This window comes from Pleurodeles waltl, chromosome 10 (assembly GCF_031143425.1).
Source record: "Pleurodeles waltl isolate 20211129_DDA chromosome 10, aPleWal1.hap1.20221129, whole genome shotgun sequence".
Taxonomy (NCBI): domain Eukaryota; kingdom Metazoa; phylum Chordata; class Amphibia; order Caudata; family Salamandridae; genus Pleurodeles; species Pleurodeles waltl.
The window spans coordinates 54,829,831-54,842,078 of NC_090449.1; the positions used below are offsets into that span (position 1 = coordinate 54,829,831).

The 12,248-nt window shown below is 40.0% G+C and overlaps 1 long non-coding RNA gene across 2 annotated transcripts; it reads right to left on the reverse strand.

Moving 5' to 3' along the window:
* Positions 1–818: 818 nt before the first annotated feature.
* LOC138260704 (uncharacterized) lies at positions 819–11,869 on the reverse strand. Of its 2 annotated transcripts, none has more exons than XR_011198929.1 (3): positions 11,773–11,869; positions 4,961–5,127; positions 819–892 (listed from the first exon to the last, which is right to left on the reverse strand). It is a non-coding gene; the product is annotated as an uncharacterized lncRNA (long non-coding RNA). The 2 variants fall into 2 exon arrangements; XR_011198930.1 differs by having other exon boundaries at positions 4,961–5,124; positions 11,762–11,869.
* Positions 11,870–12,248: the final 379 nt, after the last annotated feature.

Here is a 12,248-nt window from a genome sequence, read left to right on the forward strand (position 1 = left end):
CATGGGCCACACTTTATTCCTCATCTTGTCATCTGGTGCACAAAACAATCTAGTATGGTGCAGTAACGGTATATCACTTAGTGGGTTTTTACCCTCAAAATGTTGTCAAGGGTACTGATAGTTCATAGTAATGCTATTGGTAGTTTGGAAATCAGTGACTGTTCCCTGAGAGTCTGTCATCAACCCTCAGCATGTTAAAAGGCAGTTGTTTTAGAACTTAGATCACTTGTCTCAATTAACTGTTTACTATAGCCTTAGAGCCTGCTGTAGCGGGCCATACCGGCCATTAAACGCCCTCTCCAGCATTAAAGGCTGAGCCAGAGGGGAGGCTTTTAACAAGGGAACAGGCCTTTAATGTTCTGTTTAGAGGGCAGAATGTTCTAGCTACCAAAACAAATGACTCTAGGAGCCCAATGGGGTTAAAATCCTCTTGGGCTCTGTGAGGCTGTGTACAACAACATGGGAATGTTGGAGTTCCGGGCTTCACCAGCTATTAGAAGCCGGGACCACTCTATTGTCTTCAATGGAGGGTCCAACATTCCAATGTTCTAATGGGTGTCGCAATCCATTGCTGCTTTCTTTCTTCTTCTTACATGTCCCTCTCTGCACACATTACCTCTCTTACTGGCCATAGTACTGTGTAGGGTCCTATTCTTTTTGGATGTCCTTAGGCTGGCATCCTCACCCAGGAATGACAGATGTGTAGCCTGAGATGCATCTGAATTCCCCACATTCTTTACCTACAAGGTTAGGCCCCGACAACAACATCTTCGGATTCACTTTACTTGCTACACAAGAGAGCCACAAGACTTATTTACCTCTAGTATCTGCAGTTCGTATCCATTCACTGAGTTATTCCTTTCAGCTTCTCTTAGAATCTTGGCTCTTATCACTGTGGGGTATAAAAGATAAAGTCAGCAGACTATCTTTACTTATAATGGAACCTTAAAATTCTTCCCATTAATGGAGGAGGTCATGCTGTAGCTGCGAATGCCATACCCATGCCCAACAGGCACGTAGGCTGACTTTAGCATCACACTTCTATGCTTTCTTTGGTCAAGAAAGAATTCTTAATATTTATTCTAATAAAAAGCTCATATGCAAATGGTCTGTGAAATGACTGGTGGTGTATGGGTGTACAATGAATGAGCTTTGTTTAGTCTTTTCTTATGTTTAGTCTCACAACCACACTGCAAATCTTTACGTTTGCCTCATGTAAACACAATCAGCATTCGGAATTACTGAAAATATGAGTATCAATATCTTGTATATCTTCATGAATCTTGCAAGTACTTGGATTCTTTGTCAAGTTTAATACATTTTGCAGCTGCAATATCTGAATTTGAAGCCCCCCACCATATTTTACGAATTTGTCTTTGCAAACATGTAAAGTATAAGGGGCACTTTACAGGCCAAATAGTATATCAGCGTTGTACATTTTCATGGTTCCACAAAATGTGTTCAATTGTGTAAATTGGTGTAGATTGTATGTGAGTAAGTATTGGACTTCAGGAAGAAGTGTTGTGAAAATAAAGTCAGACAGTAAACCACATTGAAACACTGTATACCCTGACTACTTTCATAAGTAAATAGAGGATAACAATATTATTCAGTATTTATGAATATTGCTTACCCCAAGGTAGAGTTGGACTACACCTCTTTGTCACCTTTAATTTAGTTATAAGACTCTAGTAGATAGTACTACGGGTCTTTAAATCAAATGCTCTTATCGGGCAGCAGCACTCATTGTGCCACCCAAAACATATCTCAAGCCTGCCACTGCAGCTTGTAGAAAAGTTTTAAACTGCTATTTCACACTAATACAGCTTAAATCTTTTTCCAGGACTAAACCTTCCTTTTTAATACTTATAAGTCACCCTAAGGTAGGCCCTAAAGGCTCATTGGACAAGGTGCATGGCATTTAAAAAGTAGGACATCTGTGCCTAAGTTTTACATGTCCTGATAGTGACAAAATCCTAAAGTTGTATTTCACTGTTGCAAGCCTGTCTCTCCCATCGGCTTAAACGGGTCACCTTATTACACTTAATAAGTGTTAACCTCAGATTTGGAGCCGGTAGAGAAATTATGTTGAGGCTCAAATGAATGGTAATTTAAAATTTATTCTAATAGTGATGTCGGATTTTTGCTGATAATTTTGAAAATGCCATATTTAGAAAGTTAAAACAACAAATGCAAAGACAACAGATGATGGGCAGAATGCGAAACAAATCAAACTTTCAACGCCAGTCACAGATCTGGGTTTATTCGACCAGTTTTTTTGCTTGCCATGCTATTCCAGTTTGGACCAAGCCATGTGGAAATTAGTCTTGGCTCACTATGCCACTGGATTCAAGCTAGCCTGGTTGATGAAGGGCGATACCCTGAAACCTGTCCCAGGATGCTTGTTTGCGGTCCAGGGAGGACCTGGCCTGGCAGTTCGTGCTGGACTGTTCCCATGAGGAACATGGTCAAGACTGATTTGCATATGGCTGGTTCCAATCTGCGGTGGCGTGGTGAGCATAAGAACTGATAGATTAAACCCAGATCTGTGACTGGGGTGAATGTTTGATTGATTCCGCATTCCATCCCTCATTTGTGTTTGTTTGCTTCTGTTGCCCAAGTACTCTGAGTATTCTCAGACGTGGGTCCCGGGCTCATTATGCCACTGGATTCAAGCTAGCCTGACTGATGAAGGGTCCTGGGGTGCTTGTTTCTGGTCCAGGGAGGACCTAGCCTGGCAGTTCAGGCTGGACTGTTCCATGGAGAACAGGGTCAAGACTGATTTGCATATGTCTGGGTCCACACTGGGGCGGCGTGGTCGGGCAAAATAATTGATGGTTTAAACTCAGATCTGTGACTGAGGGTGAATATTTTATTGTTTCCGCATTTCGTTCATCATTTGTGTTTGTTTCCTTGTGTTGCCCTAAGTGCACCGAGTATGCCCAGACGTGGGTCCCGGGCTTACTATGCCACTGGATTCAAGCTAGCCTGGCTGATGAAGGGTGATACCTTGAACCCAGTCCCAGGATGCTTGTTTCCGGTCCAGGGAGGAGGTCTTGGGGTGGCTCGGTGAGCAAAAGAATGGATGGAGTTTACCCAGATTAATGACTGGGGTTGAATGTTTGATTGATTTAGCATTCCGTCCATCATTTGTGTTTGTTTACTGCTGGAAAGTTAGCATTTTTCTGACCAAATATTTTTTTTCATTAAAATGTATTCTGTTTTTCCTAATTTGCTTTCAGATTTTTCTTGTGTTTTCACTTTATTACTGATTGTGTCGCTGCTTAAATACTTAACACATTACTTCTTAATCTCAATGTTATCCATGAAATCATTTGCATTACAACACTCTCATACCAGTTTAATGGACACCATTTCAGCCCTTTAAACACTCCATAAAACATTACCACAATGAATCCAAAATTAAGAGTACGCTTCCATGTGGAACAACCATAAAATTAAAATTGAAGGGACTTCTCCATCATGGACATCTTGGTCATCAAACAGTATCTTATTTCTCAAAGACCTTTGCCTATCAACTTACCCAAAAACATGTGCGGAACTACAGAAGCCCCACAATGTAGGAACCATTGAATTCTACAACTTCCTCAAACCAAAGGTTACAAAGAAAAATAAATCTGACCTGATTCCACGTCTCTTCAAACAATTCAACTTGCCTCATGGGGCAGCCACAATGTACTCTAATCTCTAAACTCCTCCACCACCAACAAGAAAACCACTTGCAAAACAATGGATAGAATGTGTCCCTATTTCCACCCTTTAACCCTAAACAATACATCTTGAAAAAAGATTTGAGCTTATACCCACAAAAACAAAATTTCGTACACAATCTCATGATGCAAATATTGGATAGAACAGAAAGCGTACTAAACCCCTGGGAAACTCTCAAAACTAGCTCTCTTGGGTTCAAACAAATGTTGGAACTGCTAATACTCACTAGGCACCCTGAGCTACATGCTATTCCACTGCTAAAAAGCTTTGTTCTATTTGGGACAAGATTCAAAAGGCAATTAAAGCTATTTTCGACATTGAGTTTTCCCTTAACGTCTGTGCAGTGACTTTAGGTCCTTGGTCTCATACACCTGCCCTGAAATTAAATCCAACAGACATCAGTCTCATGGACCACCTACTAATGATAGTTACAAATCCTTTTTGAATGGAAATCATTCCAAAGCCTATCATAACACACTTGGTAGATGTGGGCCTGCTTTATAAGAAGTGCAGGCAATACACTTTATAAAAACAAGTTCAATTGCCAGACATCACAGAAGTTATGGAATAAATTAGACCGATACATATAAAAAAATTAAGCCTCCATGATTTAGTACACAACATTCTCCCACTCCCAGTCTTGTGGCTATCTGCCAAGCCACCTCTCCACCTCTCTTTTTGAGTAATGTTAATAACATCTAACACCAAATCACTGCCATTGCACTACCACTGACATTACTCTTTTCTCCTTTCCTTTTCTTTCTCATATCCCTCTATCTTTCCAGGGTTTCATTTCGTCTTCTTTCTCTTTTTCTTCCAGGGTCTACAATCATTAATGTCTGATAACCCACATATGTGCTTTAGATCTGTTTACCCATTTGAGTATATTTTGTCCTACTCATGGATGTATTTATAGACTACAAACATTTCCCTCATTATGAATGTCCATTACTCCTCTCTGTTACCTCCCCTTTTCATTCTTATCCATAAAAACGAATTAAATATTTGGAAATCAAAAAAAATGATATGGATAAAGACCAATATTACAGCAGCCATTTGATGTCTTTCTTCAGTCATCTCATGGGCTCATAGTGGAGCAGGATTGGAGGAACCTTAACAAGCAATGAACATCAACAACTGGAGTCACACAATTCATTTTACAGTTCAATAAGAAACATTTGTCTTACAGCTCAACTGGTGGTTATAAAAACACTTTGTGAGCACTTACCTACTTCTGAATTGCAGAAGTATGACTGAGGATGGCTATACAAGCAATCAGAGGCACTTGATTGCTGAGAACCCACCAGAAGCAGGAGCACAATAGCTGCAAACAACTTCCACAGCCTACTCTCCATGTTGGTTACCAATTGAGCTCTTCTGCTGTCCTCAAGCCTGCTGGATACAAGACATATGTTGATTCATTTCTCATTTTTGAAGTTATGCCTTAGGATTAACTTGTCATCTAGGGCATCAGTGACTTCACCACAGAAACAGAGGCACATATACAGTAGTCAAGCTTTCTTGATCAAACTATTACGTTTGAGGACCTACAGGAATGTCAGTATAGGCATACTACAGGGAAACACAATATGTCACTGTGGAAAAGAGGTGTTGAAGGGACCTAGTACGTCCTTACAATTGACCATGATCCTTGTACACCTACTTTGGAGAAAGGCAACAAAACTCATATTTGAACAGCATTTCTGCAACAAATTTTCAAACACATGTGACACTGAGAAACATCCAGCTCCCATTACTGACCAGTGCACTCTTGTTAGCTTGCTGATACCTATCTATATGGGTTGGGGTTCCTTGTGTTGTCGTTTAGAGGGGTCCTAACCTGGCAGTTTGGGTTGACTGCTACTGTTGGGGCAAGAATTACACTAATTTGCTTAAGACAGGGCTCTGTCTTGAGTGACATAGGTGGCAAAAATAGTGGAATAGGTGCAGATAAAGCAATTGCTAGCCACTCAGATTAATTAAAGCATTTCTTAGGTCACCTTATTGTTTGTTGCAGCAGCCCTATGTCAGTCAGCAAAGTTGCAAGTGATGGGTAGCGGAATCATCTGGGACAAAGATATGCAAGTGATAGCAATGGTATGTGATGATGATCTTCTAAATGAAACACAACACAAGGTGATGTGCATTATGCGCATGTCCCTAAAAGACTGCTTGCTAGTGATAGAAAGGTAGCCATCCATGGACACAGGTGGTCATGGATTTCTCCATTGCCATCTACTAACTTCCTTGCCCTGTTTTTGCATCAGAAGATGATACGTAAAGTTTAAAATAACAAAGTCATGTAGATTCCTAGCAGAATTCATGCACAAATCACAATATTGATGCAGTGAACATAGGATGAGAAAGGCAGTGTACACATGGTATCTATTGCTGATGTGAACCAGGGGTTATGTTGCCAATTGTGAAACTTCAATTCTGAACTGTGACTGAGTACTCACTTGTGTGGTAGATAGTTGCACAAGTAAAAATGTAACAATGGGCAAATGTAACACTATACTTTTACTTTTAAACAGTTGTTCTTCAAAGGGACACCATTCGAGCACCAACTGTTCCCGGCATAGGTGAGCACCCTTGGAACCATGGATTCATGACTTGTCTGGATATCCTCCCTTTTGACGGATCACTGCTAAAGTATTAGAGTCTCCAGTTAAGTCATTTCTTTAAAAAAGTGGATTGTGGAGTTCATCAGGGATTGTCTATTTCTCTATTACTGTGTAATTTGAACCTAGGATCAGCTGAATTGTTCATGTACGATGATGATGCATTCTAAATTGTAACAGTGGTTTACCATTATCCACTAAATCTAAATCTTTCTAAACCAGAAACTGCCTTCATTCTAGAGGAGCTTCCTCTCTGAGATTCAAGACTTTGGACAGCGTTCATGGGCAGCTGCACAGTCAGTAGCCTCAGCAAGAAACTATTTCACATGATCACTAATGTAAAAATATATTGGGTAAAAAGTGACCTGTCCTTCAAGAACCATGTATTTCTTTTCTGTTTACACAACTTGGTTCTGAGGAATACAAGTTAGCCTTCTATCCACTATATTCTGCAGGAAACCAAAGAATCATTTCACAGTCAGGATTGATAATTAATGGTTGGGTATCAGGAGTGATACGTTGATGTTTTATATTAGTTTATTTTGAGGAAAAAACATAAGCAATATAAAAAAAACTGAGTGCATCATAGCACAAAAATATGACAGTGACATAAACATGAAGACAATCGATATGTACAGGGTGCATTAAAAAAGCCAAGGATCAAAGTGAAAGTCCCAGGCGACTCCCTTGGATCCAGACAGCATATAAATAATTGCTTAGAGTAAAAATATAACGGGGCTGGTGTCCAAAAGGATTATTCTGGATACAACTTAATAGTGTCTGACACCATGTTAAAGCATAGCAAGTTGATCCAGATGCTTCAAGCCTTTTTGTACAGTGCACAGACAAATAATAAGTGGTGGGGGGCTCAATCCTGTCTTTCGAAAAAGTCCGAAGTGCTATTTCATATGGACTGTGCTTCCATTTACAGAAACCCACTGACCATCAGGGTATCCAGTCTCAGCTTGATGTGCAAAGTTCTAGCTTGAGATGCCATGACAGAGTCTATATAGGGTTCTAGCACTGGCATACGTTTTTGGCTCAAGAATACATCTGTCAATCCATTAGGTTTTAGGCTTCTACGAGACTCATCAGCCATGTAATTCCAAATGGCTGATTGTACAATATCCCTAATGACCCCTTTTGGAGATAGGGGTTTAATCCAGAGGCTTTTCATCCCTTAAACCTGGAAATACATTTTTATATGGCTTATCCATGGTATCGCATACTCTTTATCCATGTTCTCAAGAATTGGCCATGGCTAGATCCAGGAAAGAAGAGGTTTTAAAACAGCTATGTCCCCTACCCTCTTCAGCCCCATGTCAAAGAATACAGAAATGATTAGAGTACTTTGTGGTAGACTGAATAATGACATCAGGAAACTATTCTCTTTGGTTGTCAGCTCTCTAGCACTCCATGGTCCCCATTTCTGCCCCAAAGAGCCTTAGCGTGATAGACCTCAATGACTGGTGAAATCGATCTAGCTGTTGTAGCTTTTTACCTCTTGGTGACTGCAGAGAGTGTATGAAGCAGTATGGTTCTGCTTTTTTGTATATATGGATAAAAGCATGTTACTTTCAGCCTAAACATTCATAGCCGGCCCATATATTCATTTTATCCCTAAATGAATCTAGGAGTCAATGCGTTTATTTCAAAGGCATGCCTTTTCTTACGTACAAACCTAAAATTGTAAGTCAGTAAAAAGTTACAGAATCACAGTTTGTGTTTGTGACCCAACATCAAAATGTATTTGGAAGGCGTATGTTTAGGGCATCCCTTCCAGATACCAAATTGTACTGTTATGTAATAATGTCCTGCAACCGAATGCTGGTCACAAAACATTAACCCTTTACCAGCTCCTATAAGGAAAGAAGTACTCAAGAGACCCCTTCTCTTTTGTGAACATTGACTAAAAAAAATTTCAAAAGTAGACGATGGTCTGGTGGAGCACTGCCTACTCTTAAACTTATTTTTTTAACTCATCACATTTGCCTTTAAAGAAAATGGGTTGCATTTTCTTTTTTACAAATTGTTTTATTTAAAAGTAAATCACAGACATAGTGGTTTGCTGATCTCAGACGGATCAGTGACCAAGGGGACTAACAAAGATCCTGTCAGTGGACACTAGTTCACAAAACCCAGACAGAACACTGAGACACATTATAGAAGACATTCCTGATGGGAGAAAGTATTGGAAATTATTGATCAGAGAAAGAATCTGATTATAAAATAGTGAGTTTCATTAAAGACTGTGTAGTACATAATAGAAAAGTAGTTACACCTACGATCATTGACAAAGCTATTTTAAGAAGAAACTGGAGAAAGGGAGTTTTAAAACATTCCTTAAGATCAGTATATAGGGCATGGTCGTTCAACCAGCAAGTGGAGACTGTATGTAGTTCCACTTGTGAGAATCCAATAAAGTGTTTTTAGAGGATTTGAATTAGGGATCACTAGAAGAAGTGAGACCTGGCTTCTAAATCCTTCTTATGAAGTTAAGATGTCAACATATGTTTTTGTAGGTGTTAGAAGTGTGTTGTAGATTAGAGGACTGCTTTCAATTGTGCAAAAGAGTAATGTGATAGACATGTTCATAAGACTTTACCAAACTCAAGCAGCGAAATGAATATAACCTGTGCTACAGTTTTCAGATGGGTGAGCTAAAGTAAGTCTTTGATCTTTCTGGGGGAAGTTTCTTATAGCCTTATTTGTGATACAATAATTGTTCCTGAATAAGCTGTGAGGGGAATCGTTCATGCCCAGGAGCACATATTTAGAATAGCCTTAAAGATTCTACAAAAAGAAAGTGATGCCCTTCGTTTAATACATTGAGGAGAAACCCTGTGATAACAATTGCACCTCATTTTGTCTTTTTTTAGGGAAAAACCCTGGGGATAAACTGCCATCTAAAGACCTGTACTTCAGTGTTTTGGGTTTTTATCTTTCTGCTATGGAGGAGGGTCCTTCACACTCACCGTCCTTCCTCTCTCTCCCAATGTTTGTGCATGGGGTAACCTGAAACTTTGCCATGCACTCAGCCCTTCTCCAGCGCCCAGTTGTAACTATGCAATAGTGATGAGCAAGACACTACATTTATTGCTTCATGAAGTTATTTGAAAATGGTAACTGGACCATCCGATGAGTGATGTCACTGAAGGTCTCAAAACCCAAGCAGACATCTCAAACAAAGCAACGTTCCAGAATGTCTATTGTTTTTTAATTTTAGAATGCAGGATGGGGCAAAGTGAAATGTCTTTTCTCTTCTCCAGGTGTCCCTTTAAATTCAGGATTTAACTACTTTGGAGGGAAGATGCTTTACAAACACCTATTCAAACACAAAGACCTTCTGCCAGTAGGGGGTACGAATTGAATAAACAAAAGCTAATCCTTGCTAAAGAAGGCAACAGTAAATTTGCATCGCCATAGTTCAAAAGGCGTGGACAAGCCCTTACCATCTTTATATGTATCATATTTCAATCTCTATTAAGTTCATGTCACCTCTTGCTAAAATGTAGTTATGAGAAACTAAAAACCCTTTCTGTAGGAGCGTTTGGCTCTCGTCCTGAACTGTGTATCAAAACCAGGAGAGTAGGCAACCCAGGCAAATACTCAAGGGCTGATTCACAAACTGCATTGTATAGTATGTAAGGTAGTACTACATTAGTCCTACTCACTCAAATGCAACTTCACAAACCTATGGGTGGAAATCTCCACCTCCACCTCTCCTTTCATTTACATGGGGAGATCCTTACATATAGACATTTACCTCTTAGTTGTGAATGTAGGAGGAACTGGAAGAGTGGCTGGAAAATTGGGAATTCTTACAACAAAATGGTGCAGTTACGGAGAAGTAAGGAGTGGCTTCAAGAGAGCTAAGGAGTGTTCAGGGAGGCACCCCCACCCCCAAAAGAGTAAGCCCATGGTTATTCACAAAGAGCACTTCTCAAGTTTCTGCACCCCAAAATGACCCAAAAAAGTACTAAACGAACTCCAGCTGAGATCCAATGTAAGTCCAGCACCCCACATCCAACCACTGATGCTGCAGCACTCTTTTATGGAAAGTAATAGAGGCAGAGACTTAAAATAAAGCTCCACCAGAAATAATGTTAAAATAAAATGATATATTGCTACTTTTAGTTTAACTAAAATTCAAATTTCCATATACCTTACAATAATGAAATCCCCGTCCAGGCATTAGAGAATTCCACCGTCAGGTGAAAATTTAGCAGTAGTAACTGTTCATGTGAAAAATTAGTTTCATCAATGGTTCGAAGGTAAAGACATGTAAGTCTACACTTTCTATTAAATTTACACTCATAAGTAATAAATCGTCAAAAGTAGGATATTTATTTTAAAGGTTAAGAGTAATAGAGGAATAGACCCCCTGATATTTACTGGTACTTTGGCAGCTAAAATGGAGGAGTGGTTGTTGAACCAGAGGCTTGGTAAGCTTGGTCCACCTAAAATGTTGCATTTTAAAGTCCCCTTTTGCCAGCAGACAAAACCTCATAAAAAGCTCTGTAAGCGAATACTAGAGTAGGGCTGAGTGGTGGGGACACATGTTGCGAAGCAAGCCATGTTCAGTGAAAGAGACAAAGAAAGCTATCATGAGAAAACATGTAAAAAGGACAGAGAGAGCAGCAAAGATGGATGGATGACGAATGGGCGGGCGGACGCAGACGGACGGACAGATGGATGGGCAGATTGACGGACGGATGAATTGATGGATGGATGAGTGATAGAATTAATTGTGGAATGGAGGGGTGGATGGGTGGATAGAAAGGTGAAAGAGAGATTTCATTGATGCATAGAAGAGTGAGAAGATGATTGGATGGATTAGTAGATGTATGGGCGACGGAAAGTATTCCAGGAAAGATTGGGTTTAATTGATTTGCTAATAGACTTTCATCAGAGTTTTGGTTCAAAATAGGGAATGTTCTTTTATACCAACTCCGTGACTTGAGGTGTTTCCTACTGGTGGTTTTACTGTTCCCTTTCTGAGTTTTGTGAGACCGGAATGACGTTTACTTGGAGAAACTGGTTTTACTGCATGGTAAAAAGAAATGCTTTCCCTCGCCTAGACCTGCAAAACGAGGAATGTGTACATATTTTTCCATGCAGATTTTTCCAGGTAAAACCTGGAAGAGTTTTTGTGGGGAAAATTTGAGTCTGAGTCAATCAAATACAGGAGCAACACCCTTCACGTGTCATAAAACGGTACCAATAATTGACTCGGAAACAAAGTGACAAATAACATTTTTTCAAATTTTGAGATTATCCTCCATGACAAACTACCTCCGCATGTCATTCTAATTCTTGACAAAAAATATGTACTAAAACGTTTTTTTCCAAAAATTAGCAGCGAGTTTCAAAGGTACACACTTCCCTTTTACATTTAAAGTGCTCACCCTGTACAAACCTGCAGCTGTCTCTCTTCTGAGCCTTCAAGGTATGTAGCAAAAGTCCTGCCCAGCGCTGCAGTGTGTGCCAGTCCTAGTGTTGGCACACCTTTAATTTCATGTGAGTAGGTGGCCTACTTATAGCGCCAGCCCATCGATTGGAAGGTACGTTTGCTTCACGTGTTTCATGGTGAGAGGCTAATTGGAAGACCCATCAGAATTGGACAAATGGACACTTTTACCAGAAAACAGGAAGTGTCTGTGTGTGCTTGTGTGTGTGTGTGTGTGTGTCACTGGGACACACAAAAAGTTTGGATTGTCATGGTCATTATTCTTCCAAGTGCTTTAAACACTCATCACGCTGTTGCTATTTGTAAGCATGGTGGAGTTATTAAGTTCTGAAAGTTAGCTCTGCAAAATGCAGATTGTTGAGGGAGGAAATACTTCCAGCTGCACCCTTCAGCCTAGCCACAAAATAGCCAATGTGGAGCATTCT